Source organism: Rousettus aegyptiacus, unplaced genomic scaffold (assembly GCF_014176215.1).
Source record: "Rousettus aegyptiacus isolate mRouAeg1 unplaced genomic scaffold, mRouAeg1.p scaffold_m13_p_5, whole genome shotgun sequence".
Taxonomy (NCBI): Eukaryota; Metazoa; Chordata; class Mammalia; order Chiroptera; family Pteropodidae; genus Rousettus; species Rousettus aegyptiacus.
Genome location: NW_023416308.1, coordinates 104,632,254 through 104,647,892, shown reverse-complemented (window position 1 = coordinate 104,647,892; position 15,639 = coordinate 104,632,254). Strand labels below are relative to the sequence as shown.

Genomic DNA, 15,639 nt, shown 5'->3' with positions numbered 1-15,639 from the left:
TTATTATGGCAAAGCAGATGGGAATCACTGTGTTAGCGCCTTTACATAAAATCATGATCCTAATAAATCCTTTCAAAAAACCTGCAAGGTAAAGTAGTTTCCTCTGTTTTACAGGTGAGTTCAGGGAGATTGTTGCTCAAGTTCACGAGAAAATACTAGCCAGAAATAGGTTAAAAATTCAAAGATATGCCATCTTGAAAATTAAATATTCCCTAAATTAAGACAATGTTATATAAAATAATTTATAGAAAAAATAAGTTAAGACATAAAACAGAGAGACTGTTTTGTTGCCATTAGTTTCAAACTTATGGATAGCTGATAAATACATAAGTAGATAGATCGATAGATGATAGATAGATAGATAGACAGACAGACAGACGGACAGAATGGAAATATGAAACAGTGTAAAAAACATGATAAAATTTTAAAATGATAAAGAAGATCAAGATGGAGATCATAATGGATTCGTCAAAATCAGTGCATATCTATTGAGTACTGACTATGCATCATAAGTCAGTTGTTCCAAGAGATAGAAGAGCACAGCATATAAAACAAAGGTCCTTGCTCTCATGGAGCATATATTTTAGGAAAATAACTAAATCACAAGTAAATCATCAGATATTGTTAGGGATCAGTTTTTCATTAAAAAAGAGGCAGAGTAAGTGAATAAAGATTGGTGAGAGTGTTTTTGTTGTTGTTGTTGTTTGTTTTGTTTTTTGTTTTTTATAGATAGCCAGGATAAACCTTTCTGAAGAAATGACCTTTGAGCAGAGATCTGAGTAGATGTAAGGGCAAGCGATGTGATAATCAGGGGAACTGCTGTTCACACAGAGTGGACAGCAATTATATAGGTTTCAAGGCAGAGGCATGTTAGGCATGGTGCTTGTTTAGAAAGGTTGGAGTCCAACGAATCAATCTTTTTTTTTTTTTTTTTTTTTGCATCAAAAGCTTCTGGGGAAATTTTTTTGAGAAGTTTAAAATTAAATTTTTTAATTAATTGAAGAAGAAATTAATGCAGGTTTGTAATATGCTGCTATAAACATAATTATAGATTATGGTGAGACCATAAAGTTTATCTTACTACTTCTTATTAAATTTTATTTTTCTGTAACCAACTTTTTTTCTCTGTAAATACATTCTTTCAAATATTTATTAAAATACCTATTGTTTGCCAGGTACTAGCTATTTTTAAATTTGTTAATTCTTGTATTTAGATAGTACCTAAACATGCATTCTGCTCTCAGAAAAGATTTACTCTGAGTATTAAAGAAACCACTCGGAAGCAGAACATTTACACATATAACTGTCATATAAGAGAGGGATGTGAATCATCCAAATAAGGATGATATGAGTATAGACTTCAGTCTTCAGATACCAAACTCTTCCTAGAAGAGGAAAACATTAAGCTTTTGCAAATCTTCTAACACAGTTTGTAAACATTTTTTCAGAGACATTGTTTCATACATTGATAAGTGAGTGTGTTTTAAGAAGTGAATTTTAAAGGGGTCCAGAGGAAACCTTTAAAATTTCAAATTTATAATGTCTTATTTTACTTGCTTTTACCTTTCAGTGGAGTATAGAAATTAAATTTCACAAAATTTTTTGTTGTTGTTGGTTTCTAAAACTTCTGTCAGAATAATGTGAATGTATATGGTGAATAAAATAAAAGAAAGCCTTTATGCATTCTCAAATCTGAGTAGTCAAAGAACAAAACCTTTGTTTAGTTTATTATTTGTGAATATGTAAAATAATTTGTAAAATAACAGCTATTGAAGATAAAATACTGAGATATCTAAAGAAACCATATTACCCTTTTTAGTCCTGCTATCCAGAAATAATTATTAACATTGTTGTGTTCATGATTCTTCTTTTGATTTGACTTTAGGTTATTTGCACACATGAATTATCTCATGTAGTAGAAATAAAAAGACCTTCAGAAGACATTTGCTAAATAAATGCCTAGAGGAAGAGCAGTTAAGAAATATAATGATTTTCCTTTTATTTGGCTTTTATTTCCAAGACTCTTTGTCCACATAGTCGCTTGTTTTGACAATTGCCCAGGAGATTATATTTCCTTTAGGTTAAATGCAGAGTTGTTGAAATTCAAACATAAGCTCATTCAATGAAGCCTCTTATAATTGCCAAAAGTATTGACTTAACTAAACATTAGCCTTGGAAAAATAAATTTGAACAGGCAGCCAATTCACAAAACTACTAATTGTTCTTACTTGACTGTGTATTTTATTTGGCATTTAGTCTTTCACCATGACATTCAATATCTATACAATCTCATGTCCTTCGAATACTATTTAAACTTGAGCTCTCTGAGTTACTCAAAAGTGTAATTCACAAGTCAAATATTTTATGTTTCAGTTGTTTAAAGTATAACTTGTGATGAAGTGTTGAAAATAAGAAAACGCACACACACAGTTGAGAAAATAATTTTTTTGTTATGCACTCATTCAGTCAACTAATACTCATGGAATGCAGGTGATAGCCTTGAGCACAAGACTTTTGAGATATGATTCCTATCTTACAGCAGTGGTTCTCAGCCAGAAATGACTATCCCCAGGCCCCCTGGAACATTTAGCAATATCTGGAAACATTTTTGGTTGTCATGTGTGGTGGGGTTTGGATTCCAATAATAATATCTAATGGTTAGTTAAAGGTCAGAGAATCTGCTCAATATTCTGTATTACACAGGACAGCCATACGACAGTTATCTAGTTTAATCTATCAATATCGCTGAGGTTGAGAAACTCTGTCTTAAAATATATCACTATCTTGGGTGGGGGACAGGCATGTTATTATAAAAATGGAATTAGGATTATAGTAAGTACCAAGGATAAGTGTGTCTGGGGGAGATACACAGAATATCTACTTTCTCTGGAAAAGACTGAGAGATTCAAGAAAGTGATGTTGAGCTGAAAAGGAGAAGAGAGGGCAAGGTGAAAAAATTTCAGAGAAAGGCAATAGCTTGAACAAAGTCATGGAAACATGATGCACACATGGCTTAATTAAGCTGTAGTAGGCTGAAATTAGTTTAAAGTGGTGATATTGAGTCTTGTGAAGATTAAATCTAGAACATTAGTCAAAGACTCAATTATTAAGATTCAGCTTTGCAAGGTTAGACTTCATCCTATTGGCAAAATAAATCCATTAAAAAGATCTGTAGGATCAAAGAATATGGATTAGTTATTTAAAAATAAAATCAGTGAAAATACTTCTGACAGGTAAAGAAAACCAGAAGAGAACAAAAACACTAAGTTAGAGGCATGAATGTCAATTTGACTAATAATTAAATAGTACAAGTTAAAAATCCCAAGAGGCTGATCTGTCTCACTAGGAGTGATGTTTCTGCTAGCTGCTGTTTAATGGAAATACTAAGGAGGCCAAATGAATGGAATTTGTCTCTCTACTGAATATGGGGTGAGATACAAATAGAAGTTTGCAAAAATGAGTTACATGAAACATTGGAAGTAAACTAGTTTGTTTAAAGAGAAAATCAGAAGAGAAGACAGAGTCTCTGAAAATACCAATATTTATTCATCAAGTGGGGAAAATGAAATATGCTATTATATGTTAGAATATGTAGTCAGAGATATAATGACAACAAAGCATCATGAGACAGAAATAACAAGAAGTATCTGGTCAGTATTTGAAAGTAAGCTGATACAGAAGAATTGCATTTTCACTCCAAATCAATTAAGTTATAAAGGAAAGTATTTTTGAAATAATTATCTAGAGTAATAACCAAAGAAGAAGAGCTTAGACTCCAGGATAAAAAAAAAGAAATTATGGTAAGTTCAATAATCAGAGGCCCCAAATCTCATAGAGTTGCCAGAACTGGAAAACAGATCTTAAATGCTGAATCGGTCACTTTTGTACTCTTAGAGGGAAGCCATGCCATGGGCTCCATACACAGGAAGGCTGGATGTGTACTACCTGCAAAAAGTTTTGAGACAGAAAGTCGTTCTGCTTTGTCCTTGAATGTTGTATTAGGGAAATTCTGACCTGACCACTAGCCACAAGGGTAAATGTGTCATTTTTAAGAAACTGGCAATAACAGGTCTAAGCAAAACTTTGAGTTCCTAATTTGTGTTACTTATGTGGTATGAAAATGGCAAATGAAGCTGGTGACAGCAATGAAGTGAGTATGATGTGGTACTATATGGGTGTTGCTATAAACTGGGGTTCCTAAAATACCCCTGTGTTTATCAGCTAGGACCGACTTAACAGAATACTACAGACTGAGTGGCTTAAACAACAGAAATTTATTTTCTCACAGTTTTGGAGGTTGGAAGTCCAAAATCTGTGTGCCATCAGGGTGGCTTTCTGGTGAGGCATCTCTTCTTGGCTTGCAGATCACTGGCCACCTTCTCTCTTTGTCCTCACATGGTCTTTTCTCTGCACACAAACACTCCTGAATCTCTTCCTCTTCTTATAAGTATATCTGTACCATTGGATTAGGGTCCTTACCTCATGATATCGTTTAACCTTAATTACCTCTTTAAAAACTCATGTCCAAATACAGTCACATTTAAGGGGTAGGGCTTCGACATAAGCATTTTGGGGAGATAACAATTCAGTCCATAACAACCTCGGTGAAGATGACTTTGGTAAAACAGTCAAATCACCTATGGAAACTTATCATAAGAGAGAGTTGCGAAATTCAACAAATAGGAGAATTCAAACCCCATAAATAGAATGGAACCATCCAAGGGGACATTAAAAGAATGTGCTTAAAAGTTTAAATGCAAAAGAAAAAAAAATTAAAGAAATAAAATTGGCAGCAACAGCTAGAGACATCAGAGAAGGACCCCAGTTTTGAGCTGCATGATTTGGTTGAGCTGTATGATTTGGAGACTGTGAGAAAATACATTGGTAAATATGTAGATAAGTGTTAATAAACATTCATTACTTCGAAATAGGTCTGATTAAATTCATCAGACATGCACCACAGGTGTAGAGATATGTATGAAATAAAATGTAGTACAGAAAACATACGAGAGATATTTTAGCAGAGAAAGATAGAGAGAAATGAAAGATACAGGGGCTCAGAATTTATGTGAAAAAAAAGTTATCAGTCTTCAGGATGATTGTGTACACCACACCCTTGACAGGATAATTAAAAAGAAATCTACACCTAGGTATCTTGCAGTAAAACTTCAGAATGTACATGACCAGAACAAAAAAGACTTGAAAGCAATCAAAGGTAAAATACCTATTAGAATCAAAGGAATAAAAATTATAATTACAGAAGATGTCTCAGTCATGATGGGAATAAAATCTTGACTGAATTATACCTTAAAGAATGTATGAAAAATAATGGTCAACCTAGAATTCTACACTTAGCCAATCTAGAATTAAGAGTGAATCAAACTTTTTAAAAAAATGCTCACAGAAATACTGTGACAATTAACAATTCTTAGACTCTAGCTAAAAAAACTAGTAGAGAATGAGAATCATAAGATAAAATTGAACTTATCCTACCAAAATAAGATTAATATTGTGAATAGATAGTTTAATAAACTATGTAAGTAAATGTAAGAGAATTCAGACTGTAAAAAAATAACACAGATGGTAGATATAATTAGATAAATAGATAGATGATAAATAATATATTTTACTAATTTTTTGGTCATTTAAGACAAGATATTTTACAAGGCAAAAACAAGACAAATTAATGTGGTAGATTAGAGGAAGAAGTTTAGTGTGAATACATTCTAAAACCCTATTTGGTTTGAGAGATTAGACATTGATTATCTACAAACTATTAAATATATGTCTTAAAAAACTATGCATGAAAATCCAACAGAAAAAAACAATATGTTATATCCAGACAAAGAAAATGAAAAAGAGGGAGGAATAAAGAAGATTATAACAATCTTATAGTAGGATAAATATTAGATACGAAGGATAGAGACTGACTAAAGGATAATGGTTTTCTCTGGGGAAGAAACAGCAAAAGTAGGGGGATTACAAAATGGGGTTCAACTCTTTCTAATAAAATACATTAGTTTTGGAAAAATAGAATATTCCAGTAGAGCAAAATATTAACATTTGTAAAATTTGTAGACAAGATTTGTTGGTTATAATTATTTGATGTATTTCTGTATGTTTGAAATATTTAATTATCATATTAACCAGTTAAAAAGTGCACATTGGTATCAAAACTGCTTCTTTATTCCATACCTCTTACTTACTATGAAACTTGGGAAAAGTTATTCAGTTAATTTCTTAAGTTTCACTTGTTTAATTTTTCAGTGTGTAAAACATTACAATATTCCCTATGTTCTTGGTTTTATTTTTAATAATATGTGGTGTATGGCATGATACTTGAACAAAATATGTGTCTAATATATGGTACAAGTAGAAATAAAGAGACAGCAGCAGCATTAAACCAAAAGAGATGAGTTTTTTAAAAGGGAAAGGAAGTCTTGTTTTTTTTTCCAAGTGCAAGTAAAATGTTCAAATTACTGGTATGACCACTGGATTTCGTTCATATAAGCTCATTGGGCATTTACCTGAGCAGTTTGGGAAGATTGGTGAGAGCTAGAGACTGTGGGTCTGGGTTGAAGATGGGTAAGGACAGATTAGAAAATGCTCGCATGCTTGCAGTATATTGTTGGAAACAAGGAAGCAAGGGGGGAAAAATCCCATATTTATTTATAGAAGCAAGAAAGAAAACAGGAGTTTTAAAAATGGAAGGCTGCAAATGTGAACTATTTTAAGTAGTTTGGTTGTGGAGGAAAATAGGTCAGTGACTAGAGGGTGTGTGTGTGTGTGTGTGCGCGTGCGTGCGTGCGTGTGTGTGATGGTAAAGACTGAAAGGAGAGGTCCAGGAGCAAGGGGTGAGGTGAGATAGAGAAACCAAAGTAGAATACTGATGGATCACAGTCCTAGGAGAGACTGGAGGGGTTGGAACCAAGAACACAGATGGAAGAGAGCATCACTTGTTCTGAAATTAGAAGGAAGAGGGAAGTAGAATGTGTGAGTTGACAGTGGTAAGTGTCTGCATGTGAGGGCAGGGCATTGAGGGAATTTATGACTGTTAGCTTCAAACTTGTCTGTGTAAGATCTGAGACAATGTCCTCCACAGAGAAAGCGTATGTCTTTTTTATTATTTTTGTTGTTTTTGTTTGTGTGCTTCTCCCCTATCAAGAGTGAGGACTCAAGCTTTGAAATACTCCTCTGATGGAAAAATTGGATTCAACCCTGATTCTCCTTCTATAAAGAAGGTTTCTTTTGTATGTAAACAATCGTTGTTTGGGATTTCAAATTACCACACTCATTTCAGAAAAGTCATGAAAGGTCCACAGAGGGGAATGATGTGTGAGAGTTACTGGCTGAGGCTTTTGGGAAATAAACAGGAACCCAAGACTCCACATTTCCATGTTCTCTACAAAATCAGCTTTCCAAAAATAGACTCATACAAGCCATAGTCACAGTTGAATGTCATGTTTCTATTATTGCGATGACATAAAATCATTAAACCTCTGCTAGTAGTGAAAGCAGTCACGTCTGGTAATCGAGCTGCTCGTTGCCCATTCAAAGGGAATTGCATTTTAATTGACGCACGGAGAGCAATGTTCTCCTGAGGGGAGCAACATGGACTGAGGTTTTGACTTTCCTGGTCATTTATTAAATATTCTCCTTTGATATCACATCAGTACTCAAGCTCTGAGTTCCGAATAGTTGTATTAAACTAGCTGCATGAGCACAGGCTTGTTCACAGACTGAAAGTTTTTTGAGTAATCTTTTAAATATTTGTATCTTTCCAATATTTAAAGTAATTGAAAAATATTAAAAGTTGCTAATATTGAGACTCTCTAAAGACTTTTTGTCGAGACTTGTCTTTACATCATGTATATCGCATAAGTAGAATTATGACTACCTAGGATACATCAGGCATGGTACATCAATTAATCCTCACAAAACCCAAGAGGTGGACATTACAGCCATGGACAAACAAGTACACTGACACTGCAAAAAAGTGAATTTAATCTCCCCAAGACCAATTGAGATCTAAATTCAGGACTAAATTAAAAAAAAAAAAAAAAGATTTTAATGTGATGTTGAATCAAATGTCTCTTTCAAGTTGTGAATCTATTTAAGAATATACAAGAAAGTTTTGACTTCCTCAGACATTCAGATATCAACTTTATAATCAGGAAAGCTGTATTGAGAAACACACTTTGTATTTCACGCCAAAATAGATTTTCTATCATTCTTCTAAACTGGCCTTTGGCGCCTCACTTTATGAAAGATGTAGTTACAAAGCCAGTTAATTCCACAGAGAGTCTGTCTCCCACCTTCCAAGAGCAATGGTACAAGTGAGCTGATCCTCTCCAACAGCGGTCCCCAACCTTTTTGGCACCAGAGATTAGTGCTCCTATGAGAATCTCATGCCTGATGGTCTGAGGTGGAGCTGAGGCAGTGATGCTAGTGCTGGGGAGCAGCTGCAAATACAGTTGAAACTTTGCTCTCTCACTCACCTTCTGGTGTATGACTCGGTTCCAACTGGTCACCAACTGGTACTGGTCAGTGGTGCAGGGGGTGGGGACCCCTGCATACAATAGAGCCACTCCTCTTCTTAAAGGGAGGGGACTGATCAGAGGCATAGGACTTGACTCTATCCAACACTCCAAGAGAGGTTTTCAGTAAAGGAAAAGGATGGTTCCCCCTGGCATCCATAACGTCTCATTCTCTTACTTTAATGAGTTTAATACATTTAAGAGTCTCATTCTCTTCTTCATAATGAGCTTCTTAAGAATAACAAGACTGTTGATCCAATCAGGACAAAAATACCAAGAGCTCACAAACTAGGACATGATGAAAGAACACTGTGTTGAAGGCATTTACAGTGCTGGTCTGTGCTCGCCAGTGTCCCATTGTCCCCTGGGGCAGCACACAGGCATCCAGCAAATATAAACTTCAGACTCCAGGAGGCTGTTAAGAAACTAATTCAGAAAGCAATAGCCCCTTTCCTGGCATGATCAAGAACTGGACTCCATCAACTATGTGTATAACATAGTCTAAGCTCAAAGTCCTGTTCTGCCAAGTTGGACATTCATAGATGAGAGACACGAGCCCCTTTTTGGACAGGGTCCACATGCTGGAGTGTAAGCCTTAGAGTTCCAGCTCTTGACATACTCGATCATGGCTGGATCTGTTACTTCAGCATTTTACTGGAATTGCTTGATTAAACATTTGGCAGTAACTGTGACTTCCACATGATCTGCAGAAGGCCAGCTCCTTCTTTGAGAGACCGGAATGTAGGGGATACATTTTGGCCTTATCTCATCATGGTGCTTAGTACAGTGTATCACAATATGTAACTGTTGAATAAAGGAAATAATGCATTGATGAATGAATGAATGAATAAATGAATAATTGTTTTAAAAAATGTAGCTGATTGGGCTATCTTTTCCTTATACCACCTCTCCGTTCTGCTCCTTTCTGAGAGCTGCCAACAGATGCCGAGCCACTAATTAAAAGTCGTCTTCCCAGCAGTAGCCTAACTCTCTTCTCTATGATAAATATCTCTTCTCTTTGATCTGAAACTCAGACTCATTCAGTTGTCACATAATCCTTACCACATAAACAATGGATTCATAGACTGTAGAATAAGGACTCTCTATCTCTGAATGAAAGCCCTCAAGTTTACTTTCTAGTTCCTTTTGAGGTATGATAAGATCTTATTTGTACTAAAAAAAATCCTTTGAAATTAAATCCTAAATTTTAATAATAGCTAGCATTTTTGAATGTTCACAGTATGCGGGTGCTGTGACAAACACTTGACATAAATTATCTTATTTAATCTTCACAGAGACCAAATGAAGTGTTTACTGTCATTATCCCTATTTGATGAAGAGGATACTGAGGCTCACAGAGAATTAATAACTCGTCCAAGATCATCTAATGTCGAGTAATCAAGAGTGAATGACCTGAAAGCACACACACCAGCTGGGACCAGTATTTTATTGAGAGGGAAACTTGCAGAGACAGAGCAATAGCAGGTGAGTGATCTTAATGCCAGTTACATGGGGAACTGGTGAGCCAGACATCAGACTTGAAGGGGCCCCAGTCTTGAGCTGTTGGGCTAATAATCTGTATGGTTGAGGGAACACTAGACCTTTTATGATGGTTTGGAGCCTAGGTCCAAATTTTGTGGTCACGGTTCTATGATGTGGCAAGACTATAGCTTCCAGCTTGATCTTTAACCTCAGCATTTATAACTTTTCTTGGTCTGGTCAGAGTCCAGGACCCAATCCTTGTGTTTATAGTGGTATGGTGTCAGAAATCCTTGACCTTTAGCTCTGTTCTATCTCATTAGCATTCTATCAGGATGCCAGCCTTAAGAACACAGTTGCAGCCCATTTCCATATCATCTGGGTTTTAATTTCTAAATAATCCTGTTCTTTAAGGTGAGACAGAGTGACAGCTCTCTATCTCTCTCTCTCTCTGGGGAGCAGATCTACTGAGTATCCGGGTTAGGCCAATTAATCCTTGCTCATCACCTTTATTTAAGTACTGTCATCTGATGCCAGAATCTCCCCATTCTTAAATCTTTTGCAATAAGAACTTGATATAACTTATCTATATATGTGCATTTCAAGTAGTACTATGGTCTGTAATACATGTTGTATAGTATTGTAGTATAATATTGTCTTGTGCTCCCAGTTGATCATCTGGAAATACTTATGTACTATTCACCTATTTCTAACCCTTAAAAGTCACCATTCTGGTACTTTCTGCTTCATTAGAAAATGCGATTTAATTTGGCTGTGAAATATCTAAAGAAGATATGTTATTGACCATGGAATTGGAAGGCTTGTTCACTGGGTTGTGCATTTGGAGATAGGTGGTGGGGAGATCCTAAGAGGTAGGATACCTTAGAAAAACTAAATGCAAATTCAGAATTTGTGACTGCTGTGTTACGTATGTGTATATCTTTAGAAGATTTTAAACTGGAACTAATGATATTAAGAACTTGTCTCTGTGTCATTTGGGGCTATATGATTACAGAATTATTTGTAATCTTGAATTTTATTTACATATGATGTAATGTCTAATTGCACTCTTTCCAGTATTTCTCAGTTTAACTTTATAAGTAAAAATATCTTGAGCTGAGACAAATCATCAGCAAATTGTGATAACATCTTTATCACCAAATATAAGGTTCATGAGCTGTGATCTATTTTGTTGATTGTTAAATATATATCATGCATAGATACTAAAACAAATTTGTCGCTCAATGAATATTTATTGTTTGACTATGTAAAGTAATGAATGACACTTTTGCCATAAAAATTAATTATTACATCAGTAGAATTTTCTTGGGATATTAAGGCATTGTTTTTAGTAAGGTGTATTTATTATATTAGAGGTGAAAGGAAAGATTTTTTTAATACTAAGAATTCTTTATGTATGAATATAATGAAATGGGGAAAAATGATCATTTGCCCTTCTTTTCGTCAAACCAAATCACTCAGTTTCCAATGTGAAGGGCCAATATTTTCAAAATAATTTTTAATCTTGTGATTCCAAGTGCTTTTGGGTGTGTAGAAGTATGTATGTATGTGTATGTATGAATGGGGAAGGTAGTTAATGATTTGAAAAATAGACTCATTTCTGGTGATCATTTAGTGTTTTGGATAATTATCACCACTACCTCTACCTGCCCCCCACACCGCCCTGCATCACAAAAAAAAAAAAAAAAAAGAATAAATAAAGGAGAAAAAGAGAATGTTAAGTAGGAGGGAACCAGAGAAATTCTTATTTGTATAGCTCTCCCTTGTAGACAATTATTTCATATTACTTAAGAGGTGAAGCCTTATTTACTAGCTGTATGTTCTTAAAGAAGTTACTTCCTCTTTCTGTGCCTTGTTTTTCTCATAAACAGAAAGAGAATAGGAATGGTCTGACCTCATAAGTTTGTTGTGAAGAATTAGTCCATGTGAAGCACGAAGACACAGTGTCTGGTGCAAAAAAGCTGTCAATAAACATTATTGTCACTGTTATTTTTATGTCTTAATGCACAAAATATTCCTTTTTCAGGCAACTTATGCAAGTCAGGACTGTCATGATCCCTGATCTTTGCTTCAGTGTTTCATGATCCTATAGAGAGTCTTTAAAACTCCCTATTTGTCTCTTAATGAAAACTCAGGTCAAATCAAACCCAAACACATATATATAGGAACCACACAATTCCCGTTATGACATTGAACTTGAGTTTCCTGGGACCCCTCCAATCCTCTTTGATATGTCTTCATCTTTGAGAATGGCCTAGATCCCTTTGTCATGTTTTTTGTTTTGCTTTGTTTTTGTTTTATACTGGAACTAGCCCAATACTGGCAATGGTGGCAGATGAGGGCACATTCTCAAGTTGCCCAACTGTACATGCAGTCCCAATTCAGTCGAGTTTAGAAGGAGCAGAATGAGGTATAAATACTTGATTTTTCTCCTGTCAACATTTCCCGTCTAATGTTCTAGGCAGAATATTAAGCCAGAGCATGTGATGTTTCTGCCAGGCAATAGGACAATGGCAAATAAAGAGAAACTCCTTCAGGCCATGAAAAAAATATAGCAGTTCTAAATACATCTGCACCTTTATGTGGAAACACACGTAAACGCCTAACTGGATTTCAGGACTTTTGAGTATTAGTTGAAGGCAGTCTTCTGATTTTGACTTTAAACTTGCTTTGGTGCTCTTCTTTCTCTTTACCTGGGCTTTATCCATTCTTTCTTCAGATAATTTGAAAATACTGACTGTACGGATGCCGAGGGTGGAAGGGATCTTCATCTGCTGTGAACTCCAAATAGCAACTCTTTTTTCTCATTCCCAGAGGAATTTTTGTAATTGTCTTATAAGTATTTTTGCTGTACTATAATGTCTACAGAAATGAATAATGATCGAAGCTTCTCATTAAATAAGGTTTAATGGGCTTTGTTAAAAGACATCTCATACCAGTCTCAAAGTGAAAACAAAAACAAAATTCTTGACTTGATAAATGGAATATACATGTAAAAGTTAAGATGATTTTTGATCAAAATAACATAATGAAAATAATGTAGCATCTATCATTGTAGTTGAAACTTTTTAGATCCAATGACTTTTTTGAGTAAAATGCTAAAGAACTCTATTCTTACAAAATAGACATATACAAAAAATAACTTCTACAAGAAAATTTTGAAGATAATTTTAAGATTATATATATATATAAAAATGTATATAGAAATGTACAGATCTCACATTCAAACTCCTATATTAACTTAGTTTATTGCCAGATCCTTCTACTCAGAGTATCATATGATCATACTATACAGTGAATGGATTATCAGTATGCCCAGATCATAACCCATTTCTGTCTTTGGGGCAGCAAGGTAGGGTCATAGATGGCCAAAATGTTGGGGTTTTTCTTCTCTCATTATGAGACAACATGACATTCCACCCCCCATAAGCCATACAAATTTGATGTTATCCTTATTACAAAATAGGCTGAACATACTATAAAATAATTGCTTATTCATTCTTTCAGTGAATATTTACTTACTACATCTTCTTGAGTGTGAACCAGTGTGTTATTAGGTATGAGTGAGGTAATAAAGGTGACTAAAGTTTGTTCTCTGACTTTGAGAAAAGTATCACCTTAAAGGAGAGATAGATGCCCAAATAATACCATATGCCATATATTTGAATCTATTAGAGCACAGAGAAAAGTCAGCCTAATATTTTTTTAAAATGAGAAGCAGGATGAGGACACAGACCACCAAAGAAGTAATGTTTAGCTGAACTTTGAAGGTTAAATAGAATTCCAGGAAGATTATATATTGTACTATTATTTTTCCAATAATATTTTATTACCACATCTTTAATGGTTGCATACTATTACATGATGTGGATATAACACAAATAATTTATTTGAGTTCTAATTTTGGTCATTAGACTAGTTCCATTTCTTTTGGCAACTATAAATAGCATCAGTATAAAGATTCTTTTTGCTAAATCATAGTACATATCCTAGAGTCTCTTAGAGTACAGTCTTAGATGTAAAATTACTGGTTCAAAAGATCAGCACATTTTTAAAACTTAAGTACTTTTTCTCAAGCTAGCCTATAAAAGAGTAGAGCTTTAAAGTAAGACAAATGAGTTCAAAATATAAACATTCCTTTTGTCGATTATTTGACCTTTGGCTAGTTGCCTAAACTTTATTACTTTTAGTTTCTTCTTCTTTTTTTTTTTTTTAAAGAGAGGATCATGATACCTTAAAGTACTGCTTTAAAAACTGTAGTTGAAGTTAATAAATACTTATTGAATCCCTCTTATATTTTTTGACAGTAGGTACCAGATCTTTGCTAAACTCTGGCAATGAAATTCAAGTGTTCTAAATATTTTAGGTTAGTGTCATTAATTTCTAACAGAAAATGTGCACTGCCTAAATAATTGTGTGCAATAGACATAATTTTTCCTATGGCCACACTTCAAAAATCTTGACTCATTGTCCATATAAATAACCTAAGATTGCTGGGCTATGCTCAGAAATTTGTTTTGAATATTGAAATGTTCTAGTATTGGATGAAGAGATAGAAACCTGGAATCAAATTCTTATTCTTCCACTTATAACCTGTATCACTTCGCATACCACTTCGACTCTCAGGCCCTCATCCTACCATCTGAAAAATGAACAAAGGTTACAGTTTTTTTGTTTTTTTGTTTTTTTCAAAGAATCAAATGAATAATACAAATTTTAGGTAGATGAAGGGATGGATGGATGGATGGATGGATGGATGGATGGATAGATGGGTAGATGAATGATAGATAAATCTCTAAATTGTTATTTTGATATCAACTATTATTATCGGTTTTTAAATCTACCATGAATCTTTTTACTTATTGCGAAAGAAGAGGCACCATACAAAATTTTCACTTCTCTCATGCTAGTGAGTGTATTATGAGTTTTTCATATTATGTTGATGTAGGGCATTGGCTTGAAGGATCTGGATTTATTTTTGAACTCCTGTCAGCACTTCATAATTAACATTGCCCAGAAGAGAAATGCTATTTTGCCTCCTGCATCATCAACACAACTGTCAGCAAATAAGGAAGGCATAGTTTTTTTTTTTTTTTACTATTATTACGCTAATGTATGAAGCAGAAAAGAACAGCTGGATTTTCACACATTGGGCTATTAGAAGCACTGGCATTTACTAAAATCTGTTTTCAATTTCTACCTACCTCTTTATGTATTTAAAGAAAAAAAATATCATTTTTATCCCAAAGCTTATTTTCAAACTCCTAATTTGTTATTTTATTGATCTCGAAGTTGTTTATATCGATGTCATTTTTCCTCTTTGGCATGAAAATGCAAAGTTAATGTTGATTGCTTAGTGACTATGTTACTTATCCACATTTACTTCTCTATTTTCTCTATGTCCTAAATTTCCCACGATGTTTTATTTTCTTTAGTGTCTCTAATTTTGCTTAAATTTGTAATGGCAATAGGTAGAAATAATTTTTTTTTTTAATGAAGCATTGCAAGGGATAAATCTTGCTGCAATAAAAGGGCAATGCTCTAGCTCAGATTAAAAAAATGTAGCCTATATAGTTACAGTGTGCCAGAATTAAATAATCTA

General features: G+C 34.3%; 1 protein-coding gene across 2 annotated transcripts in view; it reads left to right on the top strand.

Annotated features, from left to right (window-relative positions):
• Positions 1-15,639, top strand: part of LRRC4C (leucine rich repeat containing 4C) — a 983,333-nt gene that overhangs the window by 177,971 nt on the left and 789,723 nt on the right. For both annotated transcript variants that reach the window (XM_036221416.1, XM_036221415.1), the window contains exon 2: positions 9,833-10,022. The gene's annotated coding sequence lies outside the window, so the exon portion shown is untranslated. The remainder of the gene's footprint in view (positions 1-9,832; positions 10,023-15,639) is intronic.